The sequence below is a fragment of the Lepisma saccharinum genome, chromosome 5 (genome assembly GCF_977018435.1).
Source record: "Lepisma saccharinum chromosome 5, izLepSacc3.1, whole genome shotgun sequence".
NCBI classification, from domain to species: domain Eukaryota; kingdom Metazoa; phylum Arthropoda; class Insecta; order Zygentoma; family Lepismatidae; genus Lepisma; species Lepisma saccharinum.
The window spans coordinates 64,018,285-64,033,168 of NC_139233.1; positions in this window are offsets into that span (position 1 = coordinate 64,018,285).

A 14,884-nucleotide genomic window follows, 5' to 3' on the forward strand; every position below is an offset into this window, starting at 1 on the left:
GCACGACTCACTTGTCTGAACTACCACGGTCCACGGTTGTTTCGCAAATGGCCACGTAGTATGTTAGCAGGACTGCCGTGGTAGCGAGGCCGCATTCTTCCTAGCAGTACTGGCGGTCAAGTGGGGCAGTCTGAACTGTGTTTGTTCAACATTATTACAATGTCAATCCGTACTCTGTCCTTATTTGTACACTTCTCCAAAAGTTACTCTACCGCCCTGGAAGTTTTCTAAGTCCAGATATCGTTAATTTGGCAACGTAGCTCTTGAGATGGAGCAGAGAGTAGCCAACTTTACTGCAGGTCCGTCTACTAGGCGAGAAACCCTGTGGTGAAAGATTTACATCACCTTTAATAATATGAAGTCTGAATCTATAATATATAAATAGAGAACAATACAGACAACTCAATTATGAGGAATAATTTAAGAGAATACTTGCGATTCGACATGTTAAAATTGGAATGAGAGAAAATTTTGTGAGGTTGCAAACACTGCACTTGCTCGTGATATATATAGAGGAAATCGCTGTCAAGTTCGAACACAAAAAGGACATAATTACGAATAGTAATTGTACATTTAAATTTCCTGACATGGTTCTCTTAGCAATTTCGTCATTAAACGAATCTATGGTCAATGGAAAAGCACAACTTTCATTTTCAAGTTTGGCAATGTATTAAATAATTAATTGTGATAACTTATTTTTCCTACTCCAAACTTTAGATACATAACACTTTACATACGTTACAAAGAGATTGGTGATAACTCGGAACATGGTAGTGTGTGACATGCAAACAAGTTGAACTCGGAATAAAACATGCAAAGATCATTATCTCCATTTTGAATGCTATGAAGAGAAGAATTATGCCTTTATCCTCTTATCTTCTTTTTTGATCTTATACATTATTAAAATGCTTATAGCACGACAACCAAGCAACATAGAAAGGTGCGGTTTTTTGCATTGGTTTTGTTTTGATGTCCTCTTTAATATGAAACCAAACTCGATATTATTGTCTTCATTTCACACCCTATGAAAGCGAATTATTATGCGTTAGATGTTTTTATCTTTTTTTTAATCTTATAAATTATTATAATGCTTATAGCTCGAGAACCAAGTAACATAGAAAGGTGCGGGTTTCTCCATTCGTTTTGTTTTGATGTTCTCTTCAATTTGAGACCAAAGTCGATAGTAAAATAACGAATAAGAAATAATGCCCATGAATGTGTTTGGTTTTAAAAAAACATATTCAACCTGTAGAAATAAGAACTCCAGTAAATAAGGATATCATTAGGGATTTTCATCGTAAATTAAGAGATCTGGTTATAATCCATCTAAATAGTATCTGGTATCAAGTAGATGAGGATACGGTAAGCAATTACATATATTCAACAATAACCAAACATCTTATAAAATCCCCGTCACAGGGAAAATTCAAATAGGTATATCTCCAGCCAATTCAGCAGATGCACAAATAGGAAGAAATTTGTACAGGATTAAACACAATGCAATAGACCTCAACACAATATACGAGGTAGAAAAAGGTGATTTCCTCTATGCTGAAATAATTTGAGAGTATGATAAGTTAATTACTCTCTTTATAGAAATAAGAATAATTTATCCTCTCATGAATATATAAAAATAGCAAAACCAAAAAATAAAACAAATTAAAAATGAAAATAAATAAATAATAATAATGTATATATTTGGAAATTAGAGACGACAAGATATACCAAATAATTCCAGCGACATCGCCAGATTAGACGAACATCTTAAAAAACTTAAATTACATTTATTAATTTTACAAAATTCACTAAATATAAATATACAAGCTGAGATTACAAATCTCCAAACTGAATTAATTAATTGCATAGTGAAAATTGAAAATTGATGGTGAACTGAAATCCTTACTCCAAATATATACCAACTTAGTCTCAGTAGACAATGTCCAAAATTTAGAAGAGAGCATAGCCAAGCTGAAAAGTGAACTTAAAAAATTTCGTCAACTCCAAACAACCACCTCAGAACAATTGAAACAAGAATTAAACAAGCAAGCAAATATTATTGGTACCGAACTGCTATTATTCAAAATATCAAAACCCAAGAGCAGTACGAACAGTTTCATGCTTGTATTCTCGAATTACGAGAGCAATTTCTATCTTTCGAAATTCCTACACTAGAAAATATTAAAATTGAACTGCAAACTGAACAGTTACCCAGGGCCATAACAGAAGTTCAAGCCAAACTACAAACGATGGAAGATTTTATCAATAATTTACCTTCATCTTCCGAATTAAATGCCATCGCACGCATTGTTGCCAGTATCAAATTACAGTTAGAAAGTTATGAAGATTTTCGGAAGATACAGGGTACCATAGCTCATATTGAAGACACTTTGACAACCATGAGAAAGGATTTGACAAATGTCCAGAAAACTCTGGAATTCAAGTTGCCAAGCACTTCCGAATCTTTAAACATAATTCAAGAACAGGTTACTAAATTAGAAAACCTTAATACCGAATCTGAATTATCCCATTTTCGTCACCTCTTTGATGACATACAGAATAAATTGCAATTATTGCAACAATCTACGCCTACACAAGATGACATACAACAACTTAAAAATGCTTTGAGTAATGTTGCAGATGCTACGGAATTAGATACTGTCAAACAAGCTTTGAATACACTTCAAAACACTGTAGCTAATTTACCTACTTCGCAGGAGTTAAGATCTGTAAAAAGAGCAATAAATCAAATACTCAAGTCGGATGACATAAAGAACATTCAAGCGGAAATTTCTTTAATTCAAGACACCATCGCTACTTTGCCTACCAACCAGATAATCAACGAATTTCATGCATTGCTTGAAGAAATCAGAAGTCAGGTACACGATCTTACAAGCCACAGTACTAAATTGAATTTGTAGAAAGTGTACTGGAGATAATTTCTAACATTAACCTACAAATCAGTACCCTCGAAACAAGTCAAGAATCTGCTTTATCAAGTTTTACCTCGCAACTTCACGATCTCAAAGAACAAATTAAACAATTGTATGTCGAAGTGAAAATCAAACACAGCTACGATGAAATGGTACGCACAATAAACAAATATCAAGAATCAGTATTAATCAGATTAGACGATCTTGAATTACGTCAAGTTTTCACTGTTGAGATAGTTAGACTTGAGAGTGTAGCAAATGTACGAGGGCACTGGACTATGTTAATGCTGGCAATGTTTACAAATAGTATCCCCACACTCAATCTTATGAACTTTTTCTTGATGGTAATATTAAAATTTTAAAATTTGGCTATTTAAAGAAGGGGAAACATGTAGAAGAACCAATTTTCACCATACAGAGAAAAGATGGTGTGTACAGAGCACTTCAGATACCTATTGCTTATTGGGATGAATCTCTAAAGAAATATAAAATACATGAGGATGAACAATTATCTGGATTTCGTGTGAACAATTATTATTTGAAGTGAAATAATTATACCCTGAAAATTATCCATTTTATGTCATCTTTTCTTAAAGAACCCAATGTCAAGACAAAATATAGTTAGTGAATTGAACAAGCCAGCTCGTCGCAACTACAAACGATTGGGTGTGGTAAAAAAAGGTGTTTCAAGATGATTTGATAGAAATGAGCACAAGAACTTTAAAAAATTTCCCTAAGGTAGATCATGGTTACAAATATATGCTCACAGTTATTGATACATCCAGTAAATATGCGTGGGCTATTCCACTAAAATCTAAGACAGGTACTTGTGTTACCAAGGCTTTGAAATTTTTTTTGAGCAAAGTAGGATACCGAATTATTTATAGACAGATAGAGGAGAAGAATTATACAATTACACATTTACCAAGTTAATGCAACAACATAATATTAAACATTATTATACATACAGTCATCTTAAAGCCAGTATAGTAGAACAATTCAACAGAACATTAAAATATCGCATGTGGAGGCAATTTACTCTACAGGGTAACTATAAATGGGTACAAATTTTACCCAAGCTAGTTCATAATTATAATATTTCAGTACACAGAACTATTCACATGAAAGCTGCTGAGGTAACCAAGTCTGATAAGTGTAGGTTGATTTCAACTGTTTATTGTCAAAAATATAAATACACTACCAAGAAACCAAAATACAAAATAAAAGATCAAGTAAGAGTTAGTAAATTTAAACATTTATTTGAAAAGGAATTCACCAAAAATTGGAGTACAGAGTTATTCACTGTAGTTCAAGTTTTACCAGGGAATAGAAATACATATATCATAAAATATAATTATAATGAAATATTAAAGGGGAGATTCTATAGAGAAGAACTCAGTAAAACAAAATATCCAGATACATATTTAATTGAGAAAATATTACATAAGAAAAATAATAAATTGTAATTAAATGGCTAGGATTGCCAGAAAGAAGTTGGATAGATGCAAAGCAGGTAATTCTTTGACACCAACATGGAATGTGGTACAGCGTTTACCAGATTTAGAGGAAGCTAGTAAAAGAATGGGGATTTGTTACCTAATAATATAAGGTGCCTCATTACAAGTCCCTCTGGTTGTGGAAAAACCACTCTGCTGGTACATAATTTCCTGCTAGCCCCTAATTGGCTAGATTGGGAAAATAGACACCTGTATGTATTCTATAAAAGTTTAGAACAACCAAAGTACAAGCAACTCATGAAGCTGTACGAGGGACTTAACATAGCTACATTTGCATCAAAGGTAAATCATCTCAATGATTGTTTGAAAAACTTTGTTGTAGTTTTTGATGATGTGATTCTAGAAAATCATAACGAAATCCGAAATTTCTTTACACAGGGTCGTCACAAAGAAATAGACTGTTTTTATTTAGCTCAAACTTATTCCAAGATTCCTAAACAATTACTACGAGATAATACAAAAATAATTAGTTTGTTTCGTCAAGATCATACTTATCTTTAACATGTATACGATGATAACGTGGAGGGTGACTTAAATTACAAACAATTTTAAAAATTCTGTTCATCTTGTTGGAACAGTAACGATTTTGGATTTGTTACCATCGATATGACTAGAAAACCTAACAATTGAATTTTAGAAATAAAATCAACGAATTTTTGTATGAACAAATTACTCGTTGGTTAATTGACTCTCCAGACTGCTAGAGAGAAACTGATATGAATTCAGGAATCTAAGAACAACTTCATTTCCATTTTCTAATTTGATAGTTTTCTCTATGGCAATATATTTATCTTTACTGCGTGGTATAATATTGATAATCTCTGCATCATATCCAAATTCTTTGATAAATAAATGTGCATCAAAATTTTCTAAATTGTGAATAAATACTGGAATGAAGCTAAGTTTTTGTATTTGCAAATTACATGAATTACAAATTGTATAGATATATTCTCCATTAAAATGGTTGTGGTGTATCCTTTTTTCACTATTATAATTAAAATTATGTTTACAGTATTTACATCGCATGGCATTATCATATTCCTGTTGTTGTTCTGGTGTAAGAGGCTTCATTGGTATTTCATTGTATTGGACCATATTTTTTTCCCCACTCTCGTAGCTTTTGAATAAATTTTGGGGCTGCATCTTCACCTCGATAAAAATATAGTTCTGAATTATTTTTTTTCATAATTTAGTGCAAAGCCACATGCTATATGTTTAGCTATATTTGTTGTACTTGATGCATTCGAATCTGGGATGCATGTTGCTTTTGCTTCTTGTATTGTTTCAAAATCAGAATAAATTACAAATGGATGTTTTACCAATGATTTATAATTTCTAAATTTTATATTATTGGATGAAAAATTATAAGTCTGAGGAGGGTAGAGAGGGTATGTTTTTCAACACATAATGTGATTGATAGTATTCCATTTTTCGCAAAATGTGTGTGTTCCTTGCTGCATTAGCACATAACGATTTACAACAGGAAACGACGTCACAGACGCGATTTATTGTTATGTAGACTTGCTAGCATACAGGCGGAAAACGTTTTTCCTTATATATATATATATATATATATATATATATATATGTATATAGTTAGTTAGTTTCGTAGCGCCGAAACGATGCATGAACGACAAAAATGTTACTGAGAAAAGCAGTCTGTTTTCAGGGCCTCTATACTTTCCTGTAGTCCCCGGGAACCATTTTAATGACATACCGTACATGTTATTTTTCATTCATCTCAGAATTGCTTTTGTTGACATTGACCAGTAAATTTCTTCAACTTAACCACCACTTGGGGCTATTTGGCGACTTTTGTTCTGCTATGTACATTTTTCTTTGTGTTTTACATAACAATGTTGCTATGATCGCATACATTCTATTATTGCAGCGCAAGGTTGTAGCAATATATCTGGACAATTAGGTTTATTTTTATTAAATATTAACGGAGCCATGAAGCACATTATATTATCATTGATAACATGCATCAAGTTCTCCTATTAAAATCGCTAAGTTTTTCAAAATTATTAATGTTAGTTATTTGATAAGTAAGGATTCTCTTATTATCAAGCTTAATTTTTGGACCAGATTTGTTTGTGTGTTTGGTATGTGTATGTGCATTCGCAATTATACATACAGACATCCTTCAAAACACTACAACTTGATTCATCGATTTAGGTATTGTTGTGATTATATTGACTTCCACATATTGGTATTGCCAGCCATGTTATTTTAATTAGTAATATGTGTATGCTTATTTATTATTAGAAGTGGGATTAGTTAATTCCTTAATAAATTATATTGAACGTGATATATAATATGATCAAAAGGTTATATTTTAAATATTGATGTTTTCATGAATAAATATTTAATATTGATTGTGTTTTGGTTTTCCTACTTGGCAGCGGCGGCGCCTGGATGCTGAGTGGGTGCGGAAAGAAATTTGGGGGATGCTATGTTGAAAATAAGGAAAGCATGAAATATGCATGCATGTTTTAGTCCCTAAATCAAATATCAATCAACTTTTGGTAGGCATCTATGATAATATACTAATGAAACTGGAAGATACTAGCGACATGCTTCATTTTTGCCTGTTTTTAGCAAAACAACGACATTTGGTAATATGAAGAGAAGAGCTTGTTCAAAGGAGGTCAATGACATGACATATATGGACGACTGGAGGATTATTTTCCATGGAGAGGCAAGCAAGGCAACGCATTTTTTCACGGAGAGGGGTCGAGGTATATTTCCCCCCCTAATAGTGTTGCTCACTCTCTCTAAAAACAGTTCTTCAATTTTAAGTAACTATGTTCCTGTAACGCTCTTATAACCGTGACTGAAGTGTACAATTTTAGATTCATATTTCAAGTACATTTTATGCACATGTAGGATAATCTGGACTGGAACTAAAGTTTAAAGTACGATTCAAACCACTATGTCCCTCCATTGGGTATCGAACACGGGATCCCTTGATTACAATGCTCAACCAACTGAGGTACAAAATTCAGTTATTAATCAAATGTTAAATACGTTGTATAGGTGACAAGAACAGTTTGTGTGTGTTGGGTAATATAAAGAAATCGATAGTATGCAACTTAAGGTTCTGCAATTTGAAAAAGAAAATAACACAATAAATACGATATATATGTAGTCATTTTCATGCAGTGGCGGCCGTCGGGTAATGCCAACGTGATCAAGAAATCGAAAAATAAAACCTCAGAAATGCCCCCGCCCCCTCCTTGAGGTTGCCCCACTGGCAAAGGTGTTTACCCTCGTTTATCGTTATCCTCGTGGAAAACAGTGTGTGTTTTTAGTAATAACACACTAATACGATTCATCTTCACCTATCTTTATACACTACAGAACATTTCACTAAAAACACTATTACAAGAGGGAGGGGAAACAAATCTTGTCACCTTCTCTTCCCCCATGCACACGTATTCCAACTGGATGTTGAAAATATTCTTGACATTTTATGTCAAAAGAAATTGTCGAAATGCCAAAGGAAATTCTCATCACCATAGGATTTTTTACTTTTATATTTTTAAAAAGTCTGGATGGCCCTCTAGGCGCATCTATCTATTATCAAAATGTTCACTTAAGTTTGGAAAAATACTACGTTCGTTTCTCCAAAAGTTGGCAGAAAAGTAGATAGTACCTTTTTCTCGAATTAATTAGCCAACGGGTCATAAAAATCCGTCGTATTTAGCGAATTATCTCTGAAGATGGCAACTGCGTCAACACTGCGAAAGTTCTCTCGCTCTGCCAGGCGAAAAAGAGCACAGCTGGTGTATTATGGGCTAACCCCATTGGCTAACACCACCCCCTGCCACCTTCTTCCAGCTCATGGTGGAAATGTGACTCGCTGAGACTTCTCCAACCCTCTGCACGTGTTTCAACTTGGTTAGGCCAGCTCTTGGGTGGCGCGGACTGCTGCCTCGCCGAGAGTACGAAACAGCTGGCGATGTAGTGAAGAGGTTGGAAGTTTATTACCTAGTCTGTGGTTGGGGCGCTAGTCACGTCAGCTTGACCGATTGCAACATTCGAATCTCCTTGTCTGTAAACTATCCATGTATTAATTTAACAATACTATGGCTAGGTATGCATTTCTTCTGAGGGTCGTGCCATGGCACGGCGGCTCTCCCCCCTTGAGCCGCCGCTGCTTTCATGTAATTATCAATTCACTTATTTCGAATTGCGTCACTTTAATGAAAATATTCTGTTGCTATGTTACCTCTCTTCCCATTACAAAATACGTAGCCTACTTTCCATCTGCCCAGATGATTTGGTGTCAGGATAAAACGCTAAGTGCACAGCACCATCTTAGCTAAAATCTCTTGGACCACACTGTTGCCATCAACGAACTGTATCATTTCCTCGCGAATTATTGACCTCTTTGTAACGCTCTTTGAAAACGTCCGGAGTGGAACGTTTAACGAATTAACAAGGAAACTATCGTTAAATAATTTCCCGAGAACGACTTGATTATAGGCTAACTTGAAAGCAACTGACATTTTTGTTCCAATGCGACTTGAAGAAAGAGGAAGAACAAGTAGGCGGACAATAAAGCTGTGTATCAACAGTGCAAAGATAACATTCAACAACAACTAACCCTGAGCTATACAGGGTGTTTCGTAAGTCCGTTTACAACGCTTGGGAGGTGATTGTACGAGTGAAAATAAGGTGGAAAGTTCATGTAACGAAATTCCGGAAACGGCTTTGTTGCCGAGTTATTGACGTTTGAAAACGTGGGAAAATGATTTTCCGAAGTGAATAATGACAAAACGGGTGGAGAGAAGTCGTCGGTGTTGGGCGGTCCACTAAGAAATTGGGTACGCTCTTGTCAAAAAATCACGCGACAATGTTGTGCAATGTCGGCGCCAGGGATTCCCCAAATGACGCGAACGAAGATGTTGACGGGAGTGGGATGGGTGTGCGTTCTGCGTGAGCTGGTATCGACGAAAATTGGCATGTGTTAAATGGCACCAAAAAACAAAAAAATCCTGAGCGAAGGGCACCATGACGTAAAAACAAAAAAAGAACTGTCATAGGTTGCATACCCTGAAGGGCACACAGTATGCTTAATGGAGATGTGAAGGGAACCTCATCACAGACGGTTTCAAAGTGTCCACCATGTACTTCCAAGCAGAGGCGACAACGGCGATTCAAGGATTGTCTAGTGCGGCCCACCAACCCCGGCGTTTCTGCTATCGATGCTGCAGCTACATTGATACGGGCAACGAGGTCCTCGGCTGACACGACAGATGTTTCGTAAACGATGCGTTTAATCTCTCCCCAATGGAAGAAATACAGGGGCGTAATATCAGGCGATCGAGGTGTCCATGGCACAGGCCCTCCCCTGCCAATGCACTGGTTGTGGAATACGGTATTGAATAAATGGCGCAGATTCCGATCGAAATGTGGGGGTGTACTGTCATGTTGAAACCACAGTCTTTGTCTCAGTGCCAAAAGCACGCCTTCTAGTAGTTCAGGCAAAACCTCACTGAGAAATGCTTGATAAGTGGGTCCACATAAACGAACAGGGAGAATGTACGATCCAATCAAATGGTCATGCAGTATCCCGCACCACACATACACTGAATACCTGTGCTGATGAAGTGCCACTAGCAGTGCATGTGGATTTTCATGTTCCCACACATGACTGTTTTTACAATTGAACACACCTGTTTTCGTGAAGATAGCCTCATCAGTTCATAGTACCGTATTCTGAAAATTGGGGATAGTTTCAATTTGATGAACAAACCATTGGCAAAATCCTCACGTGGGCCAAAGTCCCGAGGTAAAAGTCTTGCACTTTCTTCAATTTGTACGGGTGTATCCCCTCTTCTGCCAGGACTCGCCGCACATTCACATGAGAGGTGTTTCGTTCGTGGGCTAGTGCGCGCGTACTGGTGCCTGGATGTATCATCACTGCAGTTAGCACATCTTCCACAAACCGTCGTGTTCGCACACTTCTCTACGAGGTGGTAACACTGATCCTGTTTCCCAAAGTCGAGTGTCTACAGTTTGAAATAAGGTGTTCCATGGTAACACCCTATTTGGAAAACGTGCCCCATACAGACGCCTTGCAGCACGGCTATTACCTCTAGCCTCCTAATAAATCAGATGCATGTCCGCCAGCTCTTGGGACGTGTATGCAGCCATCCATTACACCAGGCTACAAGTGTTTATGGCCGTTAACAATAGTACACTTCAGAGAACACGATGGGCTGTGGCTAAGAATTAACACGTAACACTGCTAGGTCAAATATTTGCCCAACACTACTGTCCAAGAACCTCACGTCTTTCCATTCAACCGTGAATGTTTAACAACCTCCTGCTGGCACAGCACCTGAAGCTCGAATGGCACAGACACGGCGCTTCTTCATGAGGAAACCTACACTGTTGGGGCCCCTAGCGGGAAATGTGGTTATTAACGTCAGATCACACGGACACCCATCTGTCCTTCAGAGTATGCAACCTATGATATTTTTTTTTTGTTTTTACGTCATAGTGCCCTTCGTTCAGGAAATTGTCTTGGTTTTTTGGTGCCATTCAACACATGCCAATTTTCTTCGATACCAGCTCACGCAGAACGCACACCCACCCTACTCCCGCAACATCTTCGTTCGCGTCCTTTGGGGAATCCCTTGCGCCGACAAGCACAACATTGCCGCGTGATTTTTTGACAAGAGCGTACCCAATTTCTTAGTGGACCGCCCAACACCGACGACTTCTCTCCACCCGTTTTGTCATTATTCACTTCGGAAAATCATTTTCCCACGTTTTCAAACGTCAATAACTTGGCAACAAAGCCGTTTCCGGAATTTCGTTACATGAACTTTCCACTTATTTTCACTCGTACAATCACCTCTCAAGCGTTGTAAACGGACTTACAAAACACCCTGTATACATTTATCGAAAAACACAAACAGACTAGTTGAAACACAAGAAGAAACAATTTTCATTAACAATTCTGAAGAAATAAAGACAATGGACTGATCTTTGTAGACTGTCGACAGTACAGGAAAATAAATGGCGAATCTTAGAGTAGGATCAATGCTTGTCTGTTGTAAATAATACCAACAGTCTCAGTTCACTATCTAACATTCGGTTCTCAATATGACAAGGACTTGACATAATATGACACTGTAAGAGGTAATGTTTTCGGTTGAATATAGGTTTTGGATAGGGGGTGCTCAAGGGGGCGCGGAAGAAAATTAAGGATGCGCTAGCATCACTTCGCACCCCCTGGCGCCGCTCCTGCTACTTGGGTAACACTGTAGAATCTTCATTAATTTTAGAGTTATTGATTTCTGCTCTATATCTTTTATATAAGCATTTGTAATACTTTATTTTTTTTTAGGTTTTCTTGTCTTCTCCGTATATTTACCCTCTACCATGGCAATTAAAGGCAGAGATGCATGAACATAAAATGATCTTCTACTCATACATGATTCACCCTACAATAAGCGATCCAGGTGTAAGAGCCCTGCGAATAAAACAAAGACATTGTATTTACTTGGACGAGAAGAAATTGGATGTATCTCCAGTATACAGTTATGATGCTTGCAAACTCCAGTGCAAAATCAAGTATTACATGAAAATGTGTAGATGTGTTCCACATATATACAATATCTCAGGTTTGATTCAAAAATTGTATTTTTACGGTAACTTGCCTTCATTTCTCTGCAATGATAAAAGTCTATTAGACTTCTCTAAACGCTTCCATATCAATAATAACACCCTGTAACACGATTTTTGTTCCTGTGTAGTGAGTTTTATTTCCTAAAGGCTTCTGACTGGAAACCACAGAAAATGCCTATTATTCCCCTCAAACTTTGTTTTTGTGACCAGGACAGTGTTATTTTTGAATTGTACCTGTTTTCAATGAGAAAATATACGAATTCGTGTTTTTCATTTACATAAAGAAAAAAACAAACACATATACATCAAAAGTGACATATATTTGCACTCTAGTTGTGAACAAAATTATTGCAAAAGATTTAAAAATGAGTAGTTTTCCGGGATTTACGATTATACTGTACATTACTTTCACGAATCAGCCCCCAAATATAGTCTCCCATCATGTTCTCGTTATACTGGCCTTGGTAGCGACGTTCGAAGTCCAATATATCTTGATGGAAACGCTCGCCTTGCTCCTCCGAGTACGCTCCCATGTTATCCTTAAATGTATGAAGGTGAGCATCGAGGACATGAACTTTCAGGGACATCCTGCAGCCCATTTTGCCGTAGTTCTTCACCAGAGTCTCAACCAGTTCCACATAGCTCTCGGACTTATGATTGCCCAAAAAGCCCTTAACCACTATGACAAGGCTGTTCCAAGCCGCTTTTTCATTCTCACTGAGCTTCTTGGGAAATTCTTCGCACGCCAAAAGCTTCTTTATCTGTGGGCCGACAGACACCGGCTTTGATCTTTGCATCAGACTGCTTAGGAAAGAAGTCTTGAAGGTACTTGAAGGCTGCTGACTCCTTATCTAAAGCTTTGACGAATTGTTTGATCAGGCACCTTGTGGGGGTCTACCACTTGACGTTGTTTTTTCCCACAGAGAACTCGGTCCTCTGTGGCCAGTACCTCGTGTTGTAGTGCGCTTTGGTGTCTCTGCGGTCCCATAGGCAAAGATAACAAGGAAACTTGGTAAAACCGCCTTGGAGACCCATTAGAAATCCTATGATTTTGAAGTCTCCGATGACTTCCCATCCATTCTCATCATATTTCAAGGTATCTAGCAATCGCTTTATCCTGTTGTAATCCTCTTTGAGGTGGACTGAGTGAGCTAGTGGAAGAGACGGGTATGTATTTCCATTATGAAGAAGCACGGCTATAAGACTTCTGGACGAACTGTCAATAAAGAGGCGCCACTCATTTGGACTGAAGTCAATTACAATTGCTTCAAACAGACCGGTGACATTGTGGCAGAAGCAGAGTCCATCTTGACTTATGAAAAAGCTGGAAAACTTTGATGACGCTTCCTCTGATCTGTTATTTGCACACTTTCATCTAATAAATTCCACTGCTTAAGCCTGGACGTCAAGAGTTCTGCATTGGACTTGGTGAGACCAAGATCTTTTATTAAGTCGTTAAGATCTTTTTGATTGGGGTAGTACGGGTTTCTCCCCTCAGCTCGAAAATTGTAAGTATCAAGATCAATGTCTTCCTCCCTCTCTGACTTGCTACTCTCGTCTGAAGAGGGCAGCTTTTTCTCCGGAGGAGTGGGCACGGGAAACTCAGGGCAATGTGGCACAGGGGCGATGGACGAAGGTATATCCGGATATATAATAGCTTGCGCATTCTTTCCAGCCCGACGTTTGGAAGGATCCACCATGCAAAAGTAGCAATTACTTGAGTGGTCAGTGGGTTCCCGCCAAATTCTTGGGATAGCGAACTTCAAGGCTCTCTTTTCTCCTCTGTACCATCCTGCAAAAGACAAAAGACAAAAATAAACTAATGTGTATTTTCACAACATATTTCACATGAGATATGTAGATATATATTTAATATGCACAAAATTATATACTTTTATTAACTTTGTCAATCTGTGCACAACTGCACCCAAACCTTGTGATTTAGGTGCATTACTATTTATTAGGTGCACAAGCAACTTACAAAACAATTCTAGGCCTCTTCAAGAAAACCCTAAATATTTAATATATATTGAAATTATTAAAATTTTACATTTTAATTTTCCGTCTTACCTTCCAGAGTTTTTTTGCAGTTCTCGCAGGTGAAATGAGGTGCCCAGGTTTTGTCTTGTTCCCCTCAGACATGCCGAAATATGCTCTGTATGCTTCACACATTTTAGCAGATGCTTTCACAGAGTACTTATTTCCTCTTTTCTTGATAAAATGGCCACAGACATATCAACATTCATCTGCCATATACTTGCAGCCTCTTCATGCCATTGTAAACGTGTATCTAATTAGGCAGCTAGGACGACAATGAACCGCTTCAAACTGCACGATTTGCACTATTGTTGCTGGCAGAATGCCAAGACCTATCCATTTCAGTTATAGGGGAGACCAGTATATTGCTACAGTGCACAATATGACACGTTATTTATCTTCATTATTCGTAATGAGAAAAAACGTGTACTGGAAAAGGGTAAATCTCAAAACATCATTGTCCTGGCTACAAAAAACAAAGTTTATGAGGAATAATAGCCATTTTCTATACTTTTGGAACACAAGGAATTAGGAAATAACAATTATTACCCAGGAACAGAAAAAAAATATTTTTTTGTTACATTGTGTAATCAATCGACAGAGAGCTATGCATTTCTAAATGATCGGATTAACTGATGTTGTTTCCCTCCTTCAGAACCTTCTATGCCCAACTGTTGAATCTTGATTGAGAGTGAGCACACGATTCTACCAGTGTTTATAAGAAACTGTTCATAGCTTGTACGATGACAGAAC